This window comes from Microtus oregoni, unplaced genomic scaffold (assembly GCF_018167655.1).
Source record: "Microtus oregoni isolate MIOR12 unplaced genomic scaffold, Mior012 000003F_ref0000135, whole genome shotgun sequence".
Classification (NCBI taxonomy): Eukaryota; Metazoa; Chordata; class Mammalia; order Rodentia; family Cricetidae; genus Microtus; species Microtus oregoni.
The window spans coordinates 43575583-43597058 of record NW_024543062.1 but is presented as its reverse complement, the minus strand read 5'-3'; positions in this window follow the sequence as shown (position 1 = coordinate 43597058).

Below are 21476 nucleotides of genomic sequence, written 5' to 3'. Positions count from 1 at the left end.
TCTGTATGCTGTGAATACATTAGTGAATAGTTGCCTTAGCCTCTTGATAGGGCAGAACGTAGGTGGAGAGAACTAAATTGAATGCTGGGATAAAGAAGGTGGAGTTAGAGAGAAACCATGTAGCCCCACCAGAGACAGACGCTGGGAACTTTACCTGGTAAGCCACAACCACACGGCGATGTACAGATTACTAGATATGGGTTAAAATAAGATATAAGTATTAGCCAATAAAAAACTAGAGTTAATGGGCCAAGCAGTGATATAAATAATATAGTTTCTGTGTGATTATTTGGGGACAGGAAACAAGTGGCCCTCCCAACAACAAATTGGTGCCCAAGTGGCCAACTAAAATCCACTTGGAGGGATTGGAAAGGAATTCTAGACACTAAAAAAACCAAAGTTTAGCCTCACTTTTAAGCTAGTGCCTTGCCACAGTTCCTTTAGAAGAGGTTTTCCTGATTTAGCAATAACAAAAACCAAACCATGCAGTTTTGAAATGCCAGCTTTCTGGGCCATGCTGCCAAGACAAGCCCTGGCTCTTTCAGGAAGCTGAACATTTAAATGGGGTTTGTGAACAGAGTGCTACAACTTGCTTAATGACAACATAGACTGGCTGTGTGCCTAAAACTGGGGATTTGATCATGGCTTTCAGAGAAAGTGAACAGCTCCGCCATGCTGGACTGGATGGGGTAAGCAGACAGTGCAGTACTTGACCTAGCAATGCCACAGCTTGTGTTTTTAAGACCTGCTTAGCATTTTAAGAAGTGCTCCTGGACAGTAAAGAATTACAGATATACAATAGGACATATTGAGACAAAAAAAAAAAAAGACCTTTAAAGACCTTTAAAGGGGTCATCACAGTGTTGGATAAATATATGTAGGTTTGGGAGAGAGAAGAAAAAGACAGTTATAGACAGCTATAAAAGGAAATAAATGTTTTTTTTTAGAGGTAGTCTTTAAAGAGACAGAGTACAACTACTAATAGAATAAAGGAGTAAAGATAATAAAATAAATATTAAAAAGTAATAGAATAAAATGAAATAATAAGACACACAAAGATGGAAAATTCACAGAGTCTGGATTATGTATATTCTTGTGTTTTCTTTGATTTTTTTCACTGTTAATGAGCTAAGTACAGAGAGACATTTCATTATACAGACTGTTAAACTAAACCAGAATATATACTCTAAAGGTATTGCCATTTCAGTATTTGAGTCTATGAATATGTTGCTTTGGAAAGGAGGTTCACCTTTGTTTCAGCAGAGGATGAGAACCTATGGATTACTTCCAGACTAATGTAGTTTGATGAAGCAAGACCCTCAGAGAGGTCACTGGGAACACCCCTAAAATTACTTTGTCCAACAAAATGTGGGAAGCAGTTTGGAGAGAACTATACCAAAATTCCCTAAATGATTGTTTGTAAATATTTGTTTACATTTAAAGGGGGATATGCTATGGAAATTTGCATTGGTATAAATCTTGGTTTATTGATATAAACTTTAGGTCAATTTTATTATATTTATATTTCTGCTGTTGATTAAGGTGTTTGTACAGTTCATTTAAAAATATAATATAAAATTAAGAAATATAGGTAAATAGAGAGTTATCCACAATAGTCAAACTTGTAGCCATGCTAGTTAGATTTTCTAGATGGACAGATAAGTATTTCAGATAGATAGGTATTCTTAAGACCTTTCAAAGACAACAGAATATAGCAATAAAAATGTTTAAGAACTTAGGACTTTTAATGACAGTGAGACACACCTGCTCCTGATAGCACCAATTACTTTAAGAGGAAGATGGTCACTGAAGAGGCTCCTTATGAAGCAATTTAGGCAAGAAACTGCTCTTGCCTGGATTGTTTGATGATATGCTGTGTAAACTGGTCATGGAGGACCCACAGAGAAATAACTGCTGAACTTGCCTAAAGGTGAGGTGATCCTTTGGGATTCCTGCTTCATAAAAGAGATGGCCAGACATTCTGCAGGACACAACAAAATGTGACTGAGAATCTGCCAATATAGGTGGAACTATCTTTGAAAGTTCCTGCTGTGTGGAAAAGTCTGCTGAACACTATGGGCCTGTAGGCTGGAGATGGATGCTCCAATGATACATAGGAACCTTGGATGACTGTCCAGGCAGCATGATGCCTCTGTTAATTCTAGAGTTTTGGAAGTTGCTTACAGTGTACTTTCTGTTTACTTAGGTAATATTATATCCTTTTGGGGTCTTTGATGGAGTTGAAGAATTTATAATTATTGGTATAGTTTTCCTTACTTATGATAAAAGATAAAGTAGATATAAATATTATAACTATAATTTTTGCTTGATACCTGTTTTGTTATATGTAATTTTACTATATTAAAGTTAAAACCTTCCTTTTCATTTAAACAGAAAAGGGGAGGTCATGTGAGATTTCCCTCTGTATGCTATGAATACCATTGGTGAATAAAGAAAATGTCTTGGACTCTTGATAGGGCTGAACTTAGATAGGTGGGGGAACCTAAACTGTATGCTGGGAGAAGGAAGGCAGAGATAGAGAGAAGCTATGTAGCCCCACCAGAGACACACTGGGAACTTTACCTGAGAAGCCACAGCCACAGATTACTAGAAATGGGTTAAATTAAGATATAAGTGTTAGCCAATAAGAAACTATAGCGAATGGGCTAAGCAGTGATGTAAATAATATAGTTTCTGTGTGATTATTTTGGGTCTGAGCTGCTGGGTGGCTGGGACACAGCGGCCCTCCCAACAACAACAATTGGTTGTTATAGACTAATCTTTTATACACTAGGAAAATGTGTCTTTGACAAGACACCTTGTTATTAGTTTAATAAACAGTTAAATGACCAATATTTAGGTAGGAGATTTAGGTGGAACTTCCAGAAAAACAAGAGGAAGGAGCAGGAGGAATCAAGGCATGTGAGAGAGATGTGAGGAATTATGGAAGAAGAAGGATGGGTGGTACATTACAGAATGTAGATTTATAGTGATGGGTACATTTAAGTTTTAAAAGCTAGTGAGGTAAGAAGAGTCTAAGGCCAAGCATTCATAACTCATAATAATTCTCTATGTCTCTATTTGTGAGCTGGTTTGCAACCCAAAGAAAATTCCAGCTATGATTGTTCCCAAATGAGAGTTAAATATTTCATATTAACTTATTTATTGTCTGTGTGTATTTGCTCATATGAGCATGTGTGAATATGTTAGGACACACATGGAAATCACAGAATGAAAACTTTCAGAAGTCTGTTCCCCTTTTCTACTTTGTTTTTTATACTACTTCATCTTACTGACTGCAACTGAGAGTTTGGGAATAGATGTATATGATGAGGTAAATTGATAGAGGCAAATATTAGCTACTTAGCTTATCATTGTTTGAAGAATAAAATAAATTCCTGCCTGGTTTTAGTATCTAACTTGTAAAACTTTTGAGTTCTCTCTATAATAAGGTGAGAAGAATAAGATGTGTGTATTTAAAACACATACACACCCCTGAACTTGTCCTAATTAGGTAATCTTTTGGAAGCTTGTTGCCAGAGAAACCTGAGGAAAAGAATGCCTCATATCCATCCTCTGCAGAAACAGGGACATGATGGCAATTAGCTCAGGTACCTATAGCCAATAACTTAATGATACCAACAGTGGTGACAGCACAGAGACACAGCTCTGTCACCCCACCCTAAGCAGCCTCATAACTCAGTAGCTCTTGGATTCTTAAGAACATTCACTCAGACCAAACTAAGATCAACACAAAAAGAATTTCAGGGTGAGCTGTGTTAAGAAAGACAACCTAAGATTTTCTTAAAGATACGTTATTATGGGCTTAGACGCAAGAATTAAAAAGAGAGAGCTGCTTAGGAGAAAGTGAGAAATGTCCAAGAGTATGGATTTGGGCTTCTGCAAGAAGAACCTTGTGGAAAAAGATATACTCAAGTATGAAAACAGATTGCTCAAGGGAGAAGCAATGAAGTGTCTTAGCTTTAGCCACATACACCATTTTGATAGCTCTCAGATGATCTCTTTAAAGGTTGATAAGACACCCCCTTTTACTCTTCTCTGTCCTCCAATAAGTGAGGTAAGTGAGGTGATTGCAGAGAGGTCTCAGATGGGATTATAATCTAATAAGGTTTAACGCCAAGCCATTTGGGCTAATAATAGGGTTTCTGGTGAGAATCATTCTGGTGAAACAGCATTACAGATGCAAAGGGAGAGGGGGCTTCTGGAGTTATTAATTGTGGTGGAATTCTTGTTTGTCTGCTGGTTTCCAGGTTGAAGGACTTCTATTCTTTCTCACGCCCTGAGAAGTTTTCTTGTCCCTCCATTTTTTTTCTCAGTACTTACATGGTGCAGTTTATATAAAGTCCAGAAACATTGAAGTTGGGGAACTTCAAATTGATGAACATGTCCAGGTGCTGCAAAGATGGATAGTAGGGTTTGCAGAGAATTCAGAAGCTTCACAAATAACGAGCTTGCTCTGCCCTATCATGGCCTATACGTCACTGCTCTTCTTTGGTACTCAGCCTCAGGTAACTAAAGTGTTCATTGAGTTTTGTACATATGCATTTTCCCTATAAAATTGTTTTGAAACAGGAAAAAACTTTAGGCAAACTTTCAACTTTATTGTCAGTTACTCAATAGCATTTCCATAGCCAGTCTGATGGAGAGACAGGCTTGTAGAACTTAACCCTGTGCAGTCTGAGCCAATGCTGAGAACTTAATGGTGGAGATGAATTAAGTTGAGGGATTCCCTGTAAGTTATTAGGTAGTTGAACAATGAATTGAGGGATTTCCAGAAGTTACTAGGTAGTTGAGTGATGAATTGGGTGAGAAAAATTCATATTGGCTTACAAAAGCATTGACCATTTAATATTGACCACATGATAAGAAAAATAGCCACATGATAAGAAAAAATGTTATCCAAAAATAAAGAAAAGGTAGAGATGACTCATTGGGGAAAGCACTTGCCACATTGGTGTAAACATTTGATTCATGGATCCAGAATCCAGATACTGCTGGAAAGGATACTGCATTGAAGAAGGCTGGGCAGCATACTGCATGTCTGTATTCCTATTGCTCCTACAGCAAAATGGGAGACAGAGACCAGAGACATCTCAGAAATCAGGACCCAGAAACTATGCTACACAGGCAGCAAACATCAAGAGACTGTCTAACACAGAATAAAAGACAAGGACTGACACCACTGATGTCCTCTGAGTAGGAAATTCACACAACCACCTTCACACAACACACACACGTACACACTCGCACACACAGAGAGAGACATACATCATACACACAATCATGAAATAAGTAATTAAGCTATTTTCAGAAAACTGTGCAGTTTGGTTTCATGTGTTGAGAAAATTAAAAAGCTACAATGAAATTTCTGTTAACTCTGTGAAAGCACATTTGTAAAATTACATAATGGAAGGGAATAGTTTATGTTTCTTTGAGCTCAGTTCATTTCATCATTTAATAGTTTATATCACTTCCACTCTATCTTTCTATTTATTTCTTTTTCTGTGTCCTTTTTTCTGTTCGCCCCAATTTCTTTTTCCTGTTTCTCACTGTATTTCCCTCTCTAATGTGACCTGATGATCTACATGTTTGTCACATTACTAGGAAATGCTTCTTCAGTAGTGCTATGTCTCAGATAACAAATATTCACGTTCTTCAGATATTATATGCTGAGTACATGATCCCAAGCACATGAGAACAACAAACAAATCTTTGGAAAAATGCATCAACAGATTTTTCCCTCTGACTTTCAAATTGCTATGCTTGGCACTTGCATGTGTATACTTCACCCCCCCCCCCCGCTCACACACACACACACACACACACACACACACACACACACACACACAGAGGCACACTCAAAAGCACACATACACATATACAGACACACACAGATGCAAGAAATGAAAAACTGAGTGGTATTTTAATATTAATAAATGATCAAGATGAGAAAGTGCTTAGTGAAATAAATTTTAGTGTGTACTGTTTGAAACTGAATAAATAGAGGAATATTTAGCTCAAGAACTTATATGCCTAAGCTGAGATGATCTAAGGCAATTTTAAGGCTCACTTGTGAAGTTTTGTTTGCCACGCAAAGAACTCTGTGCTAAATTCTCAAAGTAACAGCAATACATGCAAAATTTAGACAGAGACAGATAAGTCTGGCTTGTATTTCAAGTTTCCTACTCTGTTGTTAGAATAATGAATGCATGGTAAGAGTTTGGGGTGAAAGGAGCCAGAGAGTTTTAATTCTCCCAGCTGGACAGAGCGTCCCAACAGGCATCACAAGGGACTGAGATTGGAAGAAGAAAACTGAAGGGAAATTGAAGAAATAAGTCATCATTCATGCATTTGCTTAAAATATTTTCTGCTCAGTCTTAAAAATAACATGGGATTCTCTTCTTCGAAAAGCTAAGACCATACAAATGAGGAGGCACAAGGTACAAGGATTGGATCTGCATTTCTGGGCGATAGTTTGGGACAAGAAGAGACAAACAATGAGCAAATTCTTGCTTTAAATGACTACATGATCACGCTGAAGAGCTTATTATTTGTTTTCCACATGGATGGAATTTAATTAAAAGCATTTGTTACATGGGTGGTGTAAAGATTAAAAAGTCAAACAGGCTGATAAGATCCTGTGAATGAACAGGAGCACAGCAGGGAGTCTCAAACATGCTGAGGATCCCCTGGGGATTGTCTTGTTTTTGGTTCTCTTTATTTTCCCCTTTGTATTTATGACTTGTAACATATATTAATTATGTGTTATAATTGACTTCATGTGTCATGCTTATATAAGTATGTAATAAATTCTGATTATATTTACCCCTCTGTTGCCTTCTATTGTGAATCAATCACCCTTCCTACTAATTCCTATTCTCTTTCCAATATGTTCCCCTTTTACCTGTCTGTGTTTTACTTTTGGTGACTCAATCAATTCCACTAAGGTTACTTACTGAGTTTCAGGGATTGTGTACATGGGCAACTTACCAGTAGCTATACTACTGAAGAAATGTCTCTTCTTCCTTTTGCAATTGCCTGTAGATCCTCAGTGATGGTGGGGCCTCATGTATTCCATACTCTCTTTTCTTTAGATCAGAAATCAGATGCCAATGGAAATAAATTAAATGGACATAGTCTTTCTAGAGAGTCAAAGAAAGCTCCCAGGGAGGAAAAAACACCCTGCCTTTTTCATTTCTTTCAACTTCTCATCTCAATTTTAACTCCGTATTTGTCATATATATATATATATATATATATATATATATATATATATATATATATGAGGGTACACACAGAAACTGTTAGATCCAGTTGAAGTTAAAGGTTTGTAAATCTTGTTCAATATGATACTGAAAAAATTGTAACCTGTCTTCTGTGAGAGCGGCAAGCCCTCTTAGCTGCGGTGCTGTCTCTATGGCCCTATTGGTCTTTGTTTCCTTCCTCCCTCCCTCTCTCCCTTCCTCCCTTCCTCCCTTCCTCCCTCCCTTCCTCCCTCCCTCCCTCCCTCCCTCCCTCTCTCTCTCCCTTCCTCCCTCCCTCCCTCCCTCCCTTCCTACCTACCTCCTTTCCTTCCTTCCTTTCTTTCTTTTTTGATCAATAAATATTCTAACCAATTATAATTGCAAAGAATTAGTTAGTTAAAGGCAAACATATTAACAAGACAAAGTTTTGTAGAGGAAACACACAGAAAATATATGCAGATTTTTTATTCTATCCAATCCGGGACCGTCAAGCTTCACAGGAGAACAACTTGCAGATGTGTTATTGTGCTTCCACTTTACCACAGTGTCCAGTTACTGTTCTTTGGGGGAAGAAGAAGAAGAAGAAGGAGAATGTGTTAACTTTTGAAACACATTTTGTGTAAACATATTATTATAATTATATCCTATGAACTATGGATAATCATGTTCTCTTAAATATTTGATGGGCAAATATTAAACTTTTTGGTAAAAGGAATTATAATTATTTCGAACTTGTTCAATAAAACCTGGTGATAAATATATTTTCTTAAGTATTACATAATATTATTTTCTAAGATGATAAAGGACAGTGCCTCTACCATGTAGTTTTTACATGTAATACAAGTAGAGTCTCAGTGAAAAATGATGCCCTCTCAGTGGTAGAACTACTCTAAAAGGAGAGTACACAAAAATGTTGGAACTTACTATGAGGTATTTACCTTCTTTGTTCATTGCATTTAGCCTCAATTTGTTTTTTTAAAGAATGATTCATATACTTATACTGTATGTATATGTGTAGGTGCCTGGGTACAAGGGTATCTATCACATTCATGTAAGTGCCACATGAGACCAGAGAGGGTGTCGGAATCTGAATCTGATTCCTCTGGAAGAGCAGCATGTGCTCTTTACCCTTAAAATCATATCTCAAGCCCAGATGTTTTACTTTTCTTTAAAAAAAATACTCCCATTTTATTCTTTTAAAATTGTTCTTATTGGCCTATATTTTTTTCTTCTCTCCCTTCTCTTCCTTCCCTCCCCTTCTTTCCTCTTCCATGACTCCCACACTCCCAATTTACTCAGAAGATCTTTGTTTTTTTCTACTTTCCACACAGATTAGATCCATAAATGTCTCTCTTAGGGTCTTCTTTGTTGTCTAGGTTCTCTGGGATTGTAAATTCTAGGCTTGTTTTTCTTTGCTTTATGTCTAAAAGCCACTTATGACTGAGTACATATAATATTTGTTTTTCTGGGTCTAGATTATCTTATTCAATATGATGTTTTCTAAATTTGTCTATTTTCCCACACATTTCAAGGTATCATTTTTTTTCGCTGTGTAATACTCCATTGTGTAAATGTACCACATTTTCCTTATCCATTTTTGGTCGAGGGGCATTTAGTTTGTCTCCACATTCTTGCTGTTACAAATAATGCTGCTATGAACATAGTTAAGCATATGTCCTTGTGGCATGATTGAGCAGTCTTTGGGTATATACACAAAAACTGTATTGCTGGGTCTTAAGGCAGGTTGTTTCCCAATTTTCTAAGAAATCTCCATACTGATATCCAAAGCATTGTTACCATTTTGCACTCCCACCAGCAGTGCAGAAGTGTTCCCTTTACTCCACATCCTCTCCATTCTGTAGGCTGTCATTTTGTCTTGTTGACAGTGTCCCTTGCTTTACAGAAGCTTCTCAGTTTCAGAAGGTCCCATTTATTAATTGTTTCTCTCAGTGTCTGTGACACTGGGGTTATATTTAGGAAGTGCTCTCCTGTGTACTTCCTACTTTCTCTTCTATGAGGTTGAGTGTGGCTGGTTTTATGTTGGGGCAGTGGTGATGCACACCTTTAATCTCAGCACTAGGTAGGTGACAGAGACAGGCCAATCTCTGAGTTCAAGGCTAGCTTTGCTACAGAGTGTTTTGCATTTTAAAATTGATTTTTGAGTTCATTTAAAAAGCAAGAGACATAGCTTAGTGGTATAGTGTTTGTCTATCTTGGAAAAGTCTCTGGACTTACTCTTCATCATAAGTGAAAGGAAGGAAGGAAGGAAGGAAGGAAGGAAGGAAGGAAGGAAGGATAAAATGGTTAATCCCAAAGATGTGAGAAAGAACACTGACCCAAATTATCATGACCAAATTAATTAAAGCAAACAACTACTTAAATTAAGCTTTTTACTTTTGTACATGGGCTGTCTCACCTTCAAGACGTAGCTCAAGGAATCAGCATTGGATGGGAAAAGGATAATGTTTTTATAGTTCAGGGGTATGTATTTCCAATAGGGAATTTGAAAGGCAAGGTTATAGAAGTAGAACTTAACAAGGTGATCATAATAAGGTAGTTATAACAATAGGTGCTTATAAAACACCTCTGGTCATATTTACATTTTTGAAACAAAGACAGGTTAGTGTGTCCTGGAATAATTATCAAGGAACCATTTGTAGTTAATGTTACAGGAAGGGCATAGCCTAAACCTGGAGAAAGAAATTTAGTCATAAACAGGAATGAGACTAGTTTACCTTTACTATAAAAATGTTTTTAAGCTTGAAGATGAAGGTAAACTGATTCATCAGAAAAAAAGGAAGGAAGAGAAAAAGGAAGAGAGGGAAGAGCAAAAGAATGAAGGGAGAAAGGAACAGTTGGAGAATAATAGATACAGAAGAAGGAAGGGAGGGAAAGAGATAACTAAAGTGTGTTTATGAAACCAATCTATGTAATCTCTGTTCATAAAGACTGAAAGAGATTTCAAATTCAAAGTCAGTCTGTAGAATATAGACTGTCTTAAAAAGAAAAATGAAATAAGATTTACCAATTATCTTGTTCAATTCTGTTGAACTGTTGTTTTTTTTTAATTTGCTTTTTCTTTCTCCAAACCCTTTGGCATACCCCTTCCTAACTTCCAAACTTATAATCTATTTATTTTTAATTGTTATTGCTTGCATATATGTATATGTATACAGATATATATTCTCATTGAATCCTTAAACCTTAAGTATATAAATATTTAATAACCAGCAATAGAAAGATCCTGAAGGAAGGAAAGAAATAATGCTGACTATAATCATAGGTCAGTTTGCGATGGCATAGTCACAGGCATGAGGAATTCTTCATAAAGGTCCCTAAGATCTCAGGAATAGAAATCTGTGTCACTTGTTTGAAAGAAATGGATGGACAAAGATGAAAAATCTTGTGAAGATTTAAAATAATTATTGATTTGGATATAATAATATTCTCTTTGATTATAAGACACTCTGCATATTGAAGTCTGAATCCATATGGTCTCATTACTCATATAGCCATAAACAAAAGTGCATGTTCAAAATATTTGAATAAGAGCCTTAATGACATTAAATCAGAAAGGCCTATTTTAAAATATATTGATTTTATTAATATGTGTGCATGAATGTATCTGTATGTAAAGGAGGAGACATGTATGCTTCTCCTGTTTGTAGAAGTCAGAGGACAACTTTTGGGTGTCAGTTCTCTCCATCCACATTGTTCTCTTTTTTTTCTGTTGATTGCTGTATACTCCAGGCTTCTGTCCCATGAGCTTCTGCCTGCTTATATACCCATTTCATCACAGGAGAGTTGGGACCAGGATCAGGAAGAAAGCAGTGAGTAGGTAAGGCAGAGTGAGAAGACGGAAATGTCAGTAACATTTACACAGAACGTACTGCCATACCTCTTCTGGCATCAATCAAGATGGAAAACAGGAATCAAAGGGACCATTTTATTATGTAAAAAAATTTCATAAGGACAAATTTGCAGCATTGCAATAAATCATACAAAGTGTTAGCGGATGTTAAAGGATGAGCACTGGAGAGAATATACTCTGGGAAGCCGTTAGTATGTGACAATTCGCGAAGTATAAAAATAGTTACAGCATAATAGAAGAAAATATTTCCAAAGAGATTATCATTGATGATGATTCATTGAACATAAATATGAAAGGATGTGGCAGAGTTGGAAGAGCAATCCCTAGAAAGTATAAACTGAAAAATAGATGCTAAAATGGATAGGACAGCTGGGCGGTGGTGGCAAACAGCTTTAAACCCAGTATTGAAGGAGCCAAAGGCAGGCAGATCTCTGTGTGTTCAAGGCCAGTATGGTCTACAGAGTGAGTTTCAGGAGAACCAGAGATATTCAGAGAAACCCTGTCTCAAAAATAAAATAATAAAAAGATAGACAAGACAGTTGTACCAATACTGTAGAATACTGAAGGACAATCAGTAAGTAATGGGAAGAAAGTTTTGTTTCTTAGCAGGCTAGGGTCCTCTAGTTTGGAGGAAGAACTCTAAAGATAACTTAAATGGTCTGTTTTGGTTCTTCTTTAACCAGTAACTCTTTACTTATTTTGTAATGAATTTATTCAATGTACAAGCAAATGGGTTTATCAAAATATTTGTTCCTTTCTTCCCTTTACCTGCCATCTTTTTATCCTCAAATAGAATTTGTACTACAACTTTTCTTTTGCTGAGATTATCTACTATGATTAAAACAATTACAGAAGAAAGACATTGTTTGGGTTAATGGTCTCAGAGTGTTAGAATCCATTATAGTGGGACAAAAGCAGAAGGCATGGTGGCAAAAATAAGTTGAGAGTTCTCATCTCTGACAGAAGCAGAGAGCATGTTCTTGATTGTTTCAGTCTTAAAACTTCCAAAGCTTCTTCCTGTGGTATACTTTCTTAGGTACTTTTCAATTGCTGTTTCAAAACATGATCAATGTAATACATAAAAGAAAAGATTTAATCAGTGCTTACAGTTTCAGAGAGTATGTCTATGACCATAATGGTTTGGAGCATGGTAGCAGGCAGGCAGACACTACACTGGAGCAGTAACTGAAAGCTTTTATCTGATCCACAACCCTGAAGAGAGAGAAGGAGGGAGGGAAGGAGATAGGGGGTAGCAGGAAGACAGACACTTACAGAGAGACAGAGAGAAATAGAAACAGAGAAAGCGACAGAGAGACAGAATGAGAGATGAAGGAGAGTGGGAGAGTGGAAGAGGAAGACAGACAGTCGGACAGACTAGAAATAATACTAATCTTTGGAACCTTTAAGGCTCACGCCCAGTGACACACCTCTTCCAATTAAACCACACCTCCTAACCCTTCGGAAGCAAGTTCACCTGATGAACATACAGATGTTCCCTCTGTATTCTGTGATTACCATTAATGAATAAAGAAACTGCTTTGGACCTATAGCAGGGCAGAACTTAGGTACGTGGGAAATAAGGAAGAATCAGAGAGAAGCTATGTAGCCCCACCAGAGCCATATGGAACTTTATCTGGTAAGGCACAGCCAGGTGGTGATAAGCAGATTAATAGAAATGGGTTAAATTAATATGTAACAGTTAGCCAATAAGAAGCTAGAGCTAATAGGTCAAGCATTGATTTGATTAATATACTTTCTGTGTGATTATTTCAGTTCTGGGAAGCTGGAATGAACAAACGGCCTGCTACTACATTCACCAAAAACATATGAGCCTCCAGTGGTGAGTCTCCTACATTCCACCACACATACTTCCTCAATGAGACCACACCTCCTAAGCCTCCCAAACAGAGTCATCATTTAGAGACCAATTATCAAATGCTAGAGACTAAGGGAGAACTTTCTCTCAAACCATCTTTGTATTAACTCTATTTCATGTCATATATGCATATGTGTATCTATAGTTCACATATGAACAAGATTGTGTGTAAGTAGTGCAGCAAGAACTCACCAAATACAGCCACTCTGCACGGAGAGAAGGAGCAGGTTATTTCTTGCCCACATCGTACAGTACAGCACAGTAGCAGCTGCAAAAGGTTGTTATGTTTGACATAGGTACAGAGCATGGTAAGGCTCTTTGAAAGCTGAAACAGCAAGGTGGTTAGCATGGGTGCTCTGACAGGTAGAGGAGGTACTGGCCACTGTGTTCAGCAGCACGCGGGTGCTAACAGCTGAGGTCTGGACTCCAGCCAACTATTAAGGACTTCAGAGAAACATGTTAGTCTTCTGTTTCCTAGCACAACCTGCCTCAAGAGGAGGTCAACCTAGCAAACTTCAGCTCAGGTGGAAGTTGAGTAATTGCCTTCAGCACTGCCATTTGTGGGGCCTACTTTGTGTGACCTAACAATGTATTTGCCTTTCTCTGTGTGATGATTTGCTTAACACGATGCTCTCTAGTTCTATCCATTTTCTAGTGAGTTGAACCATTTTGTTCATCTTTTTGGAGGAATAAAATTTGATTGTCTCTAGGAATGATATTTTATTTATCTATTTAACTATTGACAGATACCTTCTTTACTATGAATAGTACCACAATAAACGTGGGTGTGCAGGTATTTCTGCAATATATTCACTTAACATTTCAAAATATCTGAGCGAAAAAGAAAAAAAAATGCCTGTCAGGATGTATAAGAACAGGGACTCCAAAAGTGAGGAGTCCTAAAATTTGTCTTTGGCCAGGAATTAGCTATGAACTTTAGTCTATCCTGGCCACAAATCAGAAATCACAAGGGGCAGTTCCAATTTCTGAATGAATGCGTTTCTTCAAATATTTATTTCTCTAAATGAGTTTCTCTGGAAACTAGAGAAAGACAGTATTGTAACTAAAAAGTACCTGGACATCCCAGAATTGAGTCAATTGGACTGACCACCCTCAGTTTTTGCCCTAAGTCCCATAAAAAACCTCAAAGCTAAACATTGTGTGGAAAACATGTCTGGGACCATCTTCTCATGTACATCATATTTCTCCATCCTGTCTCTTCAGCTTTCATCTATAGACACAACCCTCTGTTAACCCTGACATTCATTCTGTACGTTCATGCCATAAAGTACCCAGAAGCCACTGACTTTGTGGTAGCCTTGGTAACTGTTGAATTATCTGACAAATGAGTTCTCTGAACTATGCCCATCTGAGATAAGAAATCTTCTATTGCTTTTAATGACGCCCACTTTTCCTGTATCAACAATGCCATCAACAGTTTATTTAAAGCAGTATTTTAGCTTTCAGGACTCTGTTTATTTACATATTGGTAGCACTAATTTGCATTCTCATGTATAGTATAGAAGACTACCTACCCCATCTTTGATTCCTCCCTTTTTTTGTTGCAATTCTTCCTGATCAAGGCCATTCTCACTACGATGACATAGTCTCAATAAAATTCGACTTGCATTTCCTTGATTGCTAAGTATATTAAAGGCTTACATAATATGTATTTATCATTTCCATCTCTTCTTTTCAGAGCTATATATTAATTTACCCACTTATTGATTAGATTATTTCTGAGTATTTATTTTATGTATTTATATATTCTAAATATTAATCTACTGTCAAACACATAGCCAACAATAAGCCACTCTATAGCTATCCCTACTCTGATATGATGTAACTTTTAAGTAACACTGCCATTCATGTACACATCAGTTCAAGATATAAGAATTTATTAAGACTGTGCAGCTTTTTTAAAACAGAACCCAAGAGAGGACCAAAGGGTTAAAATTTGGATTTGAGAGACGGCTCAGTAGTTAAGAGTGCTTTCTGCTCTTCCATAGGACCCAAGTTCATTTGCTGTTGTGAGCGATGCTTTCAAATGTCTACAAGTCCAGCTCCAGGGAGACAGACATTCTCTTCTGGTCTCCACTCATACAAACATGTACCCTTCCACAGCGCACTTACACTCACATACACATACCTTCCCCAGACGTACACCAACACACAATCATGGCCAACCCCAATGCTGGAAATGGAGACAGAGTTTTCCTGTCCCACCTACCCTGTCCTAAATAAATACACAGAGGCTTATATATGAGTATAAATGCTCAGCCAATAACTCAGGCTTATAACTAAGCAGAACTTAAATTTAAATTAACCTGTTACTATTAATCTATGTATTGCCTCATGGTTTGTGACTTTACCTGTCCTCTAGCTTCTTGCTTCTTGGGCTGCTAGTTGGTGTCTCCCCAACCCCACCCTTCTTCATCAGTCCTATGTTTGATTGGCCCACCTAACTTTATCCTGCAAGCTATAGACCAATCAGCTTTATTATTAAACAATGGGAATAATATATACTCACAGTGTAGAAAAGGATTGTTCTACAGCATAGCACACCTACACTCATATGCATATTGTACTCCACACATACACATAAAAATAAAGTATTTCTTAAAAACTTAAAAAGTATGTCTATGCATTTTTCTGAGTCATCAACATAGTCAAAAACAAAACCATGACAATACTATATAAAATTCCATTTCCCTTCAATGAGAAAGCCCCTGAAAAACTGCATGTTAAAAAAAAAGTTTCTCAGTGTAGTGAAATTAACTGCAAGTGGTAATGTCCATGTATAGAATTCATCTTGTAAGGAGGTGCTCTTCCAATTAGAGTGTAAGTCAAGGTATGGCTGTTAGAAAAAACATCATGATACAAAGAGAACATGATTATTTTAAATAAGTCCGCATTTTTTTAAGTTCAACCAGCACAGAGATTACATTTAATATTAAGGAAATAGATTGAGAGCTTTATTTGGGCCTGCTAAATAGGAGATCTTATTCACCTTTGTCCACTGAAACCAATTACTAAAGGAATCTGCAACTTGAAGAATACCTTAATATGGGAATAAAAATAAGAGTGCCTTGGTTAGTGATTTGGAGTAGAATCAGATATAGGAGCTCCTGTGAGGCTTCGCTATGTCAACCACTCTTAGGAAGCTTTCACAGGCTACCGTTCAGAACAGTGTCAGTTTCACTAGTGGCTAAATAGAGTGAATGGGACTCCCAATGTGGGATGTGGGATGAGCCCATAACTTTGGCAAAACTTGATAAGAAATAGCCTGACTATTGGCATCCAGCATCAATCAATGAAGTTTATATAATAAAATGAAAATAACTTTTATGTTCCTGAGGAAAAAGTATAACTAAATAGATCAGGAATATTTTTTTTATTTCAAGACATATTCTCTTTGTGTGGGTGTATTATGTATGTGTCATACATAGAGACAACAAACAACAAATACACACATATTAAATAGGTTGGTAACAGAACCGCATGCACTCTAAACATTTTTTCATGATTTTAATGGTCATATAGAATACTAACTAATTCTAGAAAAAGGTTTCATTTATCTTTCTGTACATAATTTTGAGTTTGAGTCTCTATCAGTTTTCTGTAGTGAACTATGAGCATGCCTAAAGGCAGCCTTTGAAATCTCCCAAAGAAGGATAAGATTCCATAACAACAATTTCTCCAGGACTATGATAACATCACTAAGCTGAAAAACACCACCTAAATACTGATTTTGAACTACAAACTGCTCAGAACACTTAAAGATGCGTAGCTGAGATGATCCAGTCTCACTTACTTCACTAGCCAGGACTTGAGACAAGCCCTGCACTTTTCCATTATGCAGAGACTATACAAAAAATTATAAATCTACCTCTCTCAAGACATAACAATTAGTCCAGACTTTTCTTTCAGAATCCCCCAATGATGCTCTCACCCCCAGACAGCATGATGTAAATTCAAGAATACTACACCCATGTTCCAAGAGGTGAGGTGGATGGCTTTGGTTGTTCGAAGGTTTATGGATATTTGCCATTGTTTAGGGAGATAGGTTACAAGTTGTTATTGGTAATGACCAGGAAAAAAAGCTTATTAAAGGAAAATTAGAATCAAGTTTCTTGTTTTGAAAACATAAAAGGGGAAATGCAGTGAAATAATACTCTTGTACATTATAAATTTGCCACTCATATTGGTCTAATAAAAGGCTGATTGACAGGTAACCAAGTAGGCATATAGGTGGCGCAACCAGACAAGGAGAATTCTTGGATGAGGAAAAGTAGAGAGTTAGTCAAAAGCCAGATGCAGAGGAAGCAAGATGAGAACGACTTACTGAGAAAAGATACCAAGACTAGAGGCTAAACATAGCCAAAAATTATGGATGAATTTAACTTATACTAGTTAGTAATAAGCCTGAGCAATAGGCCACACAGTTTATAATTATCACAAGCCTCTGTGTGTTTATTGAAGACTGAATGACTGTGAGACTGGTTGGAACAGAAACTTCTATCTACAGTCCACTCAGCATATGCACTGTATTTTCCATTCAAAGTAAATATCTATTATAGGTACAGTGATAGAAACTAAATTAATGCTTCCCAGGGTTGGAAGAATGGGCATAAACAAAATGAGAATTGTATCTGATTGTAGGGTACAAGGCTTATAAAAAAACGTATACTTTTTTTGTACAGAAAAATAAATGTGTTTCACAAATCAATCTGTGGCCTTGAACTTAACCAGAAATTCAGTCAATTGAGTGGTCTCTCTCCCTAGTCAGAGTTATGCTACAGCAAGTTTTGGAAATAAGCAATAGAGTCTCATTCAGGTTCTCCTGAGTTCTTACCTCTACCTGTTCTTATGCTACCAGTTTTGTTCCTCATAGCTTGCTCAACATGATTTCTTATAGAACCCAGGACCACTAACTTAGCAATGGCACCACTAACAATGGGCTGAGCCCTCCCCCAGTCAATCACTAATTAAAAAAATTCCCTGAGGCTTGCCTGAAGCCTGATCTTATAAAAGTATGTTCTCAATTTGATGCCCTCCCCATCTTCTTTGATGATCTAGCTTGTATCAAGTTGATGTAAAACATTGACTATGTGATTTCTTTCACGATTGTTTTATGATGCAGCCATATTTTATTCTTTTTCTTACTTTTTCTATTGTTACTGAACTTGTCAAGGTCATAGCAGCTCTAACATGCTAGACATGGCTGCTCACTCTCAACTCCCTAACTGAACATACAAATACTAATGAAAAGTAGAAAGAGGAGGAAGAAAGGAGTCCAGGGAATCCCATGTCCATTTTTGGGCTCATGACACAAAGTTTAGAAATAAAAAGAAGGAAAGAAGTATGCATAGTTAGTCAGTCTTTGTCCAGGTCTCACTTGTCATTGGTCAATCATTGTCTTGACTCCAGTCAATCCATGAAAGTGATCTGATAAATTGTGAGAACTGTGTAGATTAACAACTGCAGTAGCAAGCAAGAAAAGCAACTGAACCACTATTCTTTCTCATGTCCCCCAACTTTTTCCTGTCTTCTATCTTACCCCATTTACCTTAGGAGGACACACAGAAAAAGATACCTTGCTACAAGTCATCTGCAGGGTAATAAAGTGAGTATCACCTGTAAGCGGAGAGAGAACTGGGGAAAGGGACAAGGTGTATGCAATATCTAACAGTCCAGGTAAGAGTGTGGTTCTATCCATTACTGCCTGGGTTCTGATTCTGTAGGGTAGTCTTAAGAACACATTCTTGGTGAGGGGAGAAGAACAATTGTCAGGACATGATTAATTCTGCTCCAGAGTACAGCTTTATCCTCTTGAAGATTACCATATTCTGACCCTAACAGTCAGAGGATCTGGTCTGTGATCTGAGATTTTTTATTCTTGTGGGTGAGCTATGTTAAACATACACTTCTTGGATGACTATATACTGAATAGCTGGTGATCCAAACTAATGTAGTCAGATACAACATGATTGCAAAAGGATTTTAACCTTTATTTGTTTTTGAACTACAATTAAAAAAAAAAAACATTGTGTGATTATTTTGGGTCTGAGCTGCCAGGCAGCCAGAAAACAAACAAGCCCCTGTAACAGAGGAGGTTGTCATGAGCCTGAATGTGGATGCTTGGGACTTGGGTTCTCTGCAAGTCAAGGAACCCTGATTGCTCTTCGAGTTGTTGAGGGAGGGGGACTTGATCGGGGGAGGGGGAGGGAAATGGGAGGCGGTGGCAGGGAAGAGGCAGAAATCTTTAATAAATAAATAAATTAATAATAAAAAAGAACCATCTCTTCATTCCTCTAATTATATTGTATCTGAACTTTCAGTTTATCACTGCCTATTGAAAATTTATTGATAAATTTGATACTGTTTTCCAATGCATGAGTACTCAGTGTATGCTAAAACTGACTTTCTGGGCTCTGAGGACTTATTGCAAGATTTTTTGTTAATTTTTCATTATGTTAATCTATTGCAAGATATTCTTACTATAATCAATGTGTTTATAACATTAATTTTGGCAAAACACTTCAAATTAGATCTAATTTAAATTTTTAAATTTTTTTATTAAACTCAGAAAGTCCATTTTAAGCATTATTCCATTACTGTGCATCAAAATAATAGAGAGAGATGAAGACTCTTACGGAATATTTAAGATTTATTAAAGTTTTTACATACCCCATTTTTGTTCAGTTTGTGATTTTATAATAAATGGCCTACTCATTTATATTTCTTATGAACACATGCATCATTATTATTACTGTTATTGGGAAAACTACAAAAGAGAGTCATTTTACCCTGAATGCCCAAGTTAAGTATTAACATTCACTGGGAAGATATGAACTTTGATTAGTAGACACCATGATGCAAGCTCATCTTAATGGGATGATTTTGTTTGATCCTATAACCATATTTCTTCTTCCATAGATATTTAAAATTAAAGGCAATCTTTACTTACAATATTGAGGAGAGTAGGCAAATGCAAATTTGGATTCTCTCATTCTCAAACCACATACTTCACATGGGTCCTTATAATTTGAGGAAATCTTTGAGCTGAACAAAATAAGTAAAACATCCCATTATGTTTAACTTAATTTAAAATCTTGCATAATATTTTAACCTGATAATAATTTGCACCATTTGAACAATGTTACTTCAAAAGCCATGATCTCAAGTATAAGCATAACAAAATACATATGTATGTTCATGAATGATGGCTTATGGCTAGATATACTAGTGTATATTTTGTCTTTTGTTCTTTATCATTCTTAGCTTTGTTGTTGTTACAGTGTCTCATGTATTCTAGGCTACCCTTGAACTCATTATATTGCCAAGTATACCATTAAATTTTGATTCTCCTGCCATGACTCTCAACCTAAATACTGAGATTACCCAGTTTATATGAAATGTGTTTGGAGTCCAAAGTGTTGGGAATGCTGAAGAAGCATTTCACCACCTGAGCTTCATTCTCAGCCCTGTTCTCATTTCTTTCATTCTTTTATTTACTTTTCTAATTTCCCTCAGTATTTCTTCCTTCCCCCATTTCTCCCCTCTCTTTCCTGCTTAGTAATCCATTTGACAGACAATTTAAGATTACTTTTTCAAGGAGTGTTGCAAAATATCATCCATTTCCCCGTTACCTTTTTTTGTCCAGGTGTTGTCTTTTACAACAATATTGTTAGCTGATTTCTGAGGGTAAAAAATATGCACTCATGTTTCATGATGCTTCTTAGGGGACACTACATAATGAATGTCCCAAAATATCTAAATAGTTACTGTTGTAGAATATTACTCTACACTGTAAGATATGTCACTGTGGTTGGTTAAGAAAAAAAAAAAACTGAATGGCTAATAGCGTCGCAGGTTTTCCAGGCACAGAGAATGCTGGGAGGAAAAGGGGAGGAGACTCCAGGGGGGCATAGCAAACAGCATGGACATTACAAAGTAAAGGTAAAGGAATTATGTAAAAGAATTTAGATTAAAAGGTATGAATTAATTGAAGTTATAAGAGCTTGTTAGAAACAAACCTAAAATATTGGCAGAGCTTTCATAATTAATAATAAGTCTCTGTGGCATTACTGAGGAGCCTACAGTGCCAATAGAAAAGTCTGACCTGAAGTTACTGTTTACTGAAGGTCTAACCATGGTTCTGGTTTACTTATCACAAAGAGAAAAAGATACATAAAAAATACTGTAAACTCACTTACCAGTTGAGGAGCACTGCGCTGAGGAACAACATCCAGTGCATCCATGTTTATCCACTGACCTCAACAAGCACACAAGTCCACCCACAAAGATACATGCATTAACACAAATGAATACACATGTACAAGCATAACTGAATAATATGCCATTTAATAGCCAAGCAAGTCCTTGCCCTTGCCCTTGCTCAGCGCAGTGCTCCTCACCAGGTAGACAAAGGAACTATTAGGTCTAAAATGTTCTTGATTTG